Source organism: Rhagoletis pomonella, unplaced genomic scaffold, assembly GCF_013731165.1.
Source record: "Rhagoletis pomonella isolate Grant_MI unplaced genomic scaffold, Rhpom_1.0 Rhpom_scaffold_00002, whole genome shotgun sequence".
NCBI lineage: Eukaryota > Metazoa > Arthropoda > Insecta > Diptera > Tephritidae > Rhagoletis > Rhagoletis pomonella.
The window spans coordinates 68,757-71,025 of NW_023458556.1; positions in this window are offsets into that span (position 1 = coordinate 68,757).

A 2,269-nucleotide genomic window follows, 5' to 3' on the forward strand; every position below is an offset into this window, starting at 1 on the left:
GTGAACGAGTTGAAACTGCCAAAGCGGTTCACTTTAATGCGAAAAACGTGTTTTGATTTTGCTAAATGCGAAAATATTGCATTTTTCTCCTAATCTATTAGAGAACAGTGAACATTTTAGTGCACTCCATTGCTTTGCAATTAAGGCTGCTGCAGAAAACTGTATTTAGATAATCTATTAATATGAGTTATGATAAATTTATTAAATGCGCAGTCCTATTGGGAAATGTGCTGATACAAATATTATTTTAAAGTATGAATATTTTTAAAGAAAATTGTGTGTACATCACCATCATATAAGTCAACACACAATTCAAAGGGTAGAATTCAAACTGGCAAGGGTTGAAATTCACTCGAAGGTAAATTGTAGAACCTGCCCCATTACCGCGAATACATTATATTCGTTTTTGGTTTTAAAAACTATGTCTATGAAAACAAGATCTCGTTTTTAAAATAAAAGATATTTTAAGCCGATTTCATTAATTTTATAAAAAAATTGGCGATTTTTGGCGATTATTTTTCAGAAATGGGTCTTTCCCTTTTAAACAATCTGGACATTTGGGAAATAAATTACTTTTTTTGTTTACCTTTCGGCACAAGCAAAATACTTAGAAATGTAAATTCACCCCGGTGCGACATAGCAACAACAAGGCCCAAAAACAACTTTTCAACGGCAGCGGTCAGATCGTTCCGATAAGCAAAGTTATTTTGTAAAAAATTCATCATTAAACGGTGGCTTTAAAATATCTTTGATATATATTAATTAAAGTAAACCCATATATTTGCGTTTATTCGTAAAATGTATGCACTAAACGCAACTTTATTACAATAAATTCTAAAGTTTATTTCATTTGGAATTGTGTGCTACCTAAAATTTCACCATTGGAAACTTTATCCTCATAAAGGACTTCACTACAGCTTTTTTTACTGGATATACTGAGGTATACACCGTGTTGCACAGCTGACAAAAACAACTGTGTACAAAAGGGTTGCTCCTTGTGAATGCAAAGGACGGCACCAAAAGAGAAGTGGCCGACAATTTTCCAAAAAGTTTACCTGTGTGAACCCAGTCTAACTAAACGATGGAAGTTTTCGTAATAGTTCCAAAACTGTAACTTAAGCTGATGCCAGATAAAACGCTTGCTTCGCTTTGCGTGACAGATTCGCTGTGACAGATAAGATGAATTGTATGAAAATGCGCTGGGCATGCCACATAGATCGGGCCATCTTTTTACGCGCGTTGACAATCAGCTGGTTTATAGTTTATTTTGTTTCGTCCAAATTCGAGTTTTCATGCAAAAACATAAAAATTAATTATGGCCTGCTTTTGCTTATGCGTAAAATCACATTTAGAGCATTTAGGTCTAAATGCTATTCTAAATGTACATTTATCCATACAAAATTCATCACCTAAATGCAACTCCATTTTTGCATTAAGAATCTAAATGCTAAAAGCAACCCTGTGATCTTCCAAAATTTCCACGATTCGAACATGGTTTAAAGAGAAAAGGTGACAACATTGCTTTTTCGAGTACAGTATATTTTGCTTTGCTGCCTCTATGCTTAAGTGCACATTTAAGATACCTACCCCAAAATGCGCATCAAAAGCTTTATTTTCAACCTTTATAAGGAAACTGCTCCGATAGATGCATTCAACATACCTGCACATTGGCGATACCTGCTTTAAAAATTGTGTGACTAGTATCAATTATCAATGAAAGTATTACGTTTACCTGTACTGGCCTAAAATTACCTAATTTTACAACCTTTTATTTATTTTGCTCATCTCGCAGAATAACGAAAATGGCTATCAACTTATGTAGTTATATAGATAATTAGATAACATTCGGTAAAAATTTCGCTTACAGTAATTTCTACATGCTAAGTGCTCCGCCAATATTTGGTTTCATAGGGATTCGGATACCTTCCTCATTGAAGTAGTAAAAAAAATTCGCTTAAGTGCCTTTTTCGGTTACGTGCACAAGTTTTTCGTGCAAAGAAGGATGTGCAGCTAAGCAAAATATACTGTATACAGTTGCTGGCAGCGTTTCAGTGATCGCCGATCGAGATTTCTTTTATTTTACATTACATATTTGGATAAAGAAAAGTTAAGCAAATTCAACATCGATGTCATGCTGATAGAAATCAGGATCAATTTATGATCAACTTTGTTTGTTTTGTTTCCTAATTAAGTGAAGAAATTTTAATTGACAGCACCGACAAATGATTATATACACAAACAAATGTTCGGTTATGATTAGAACAATTCA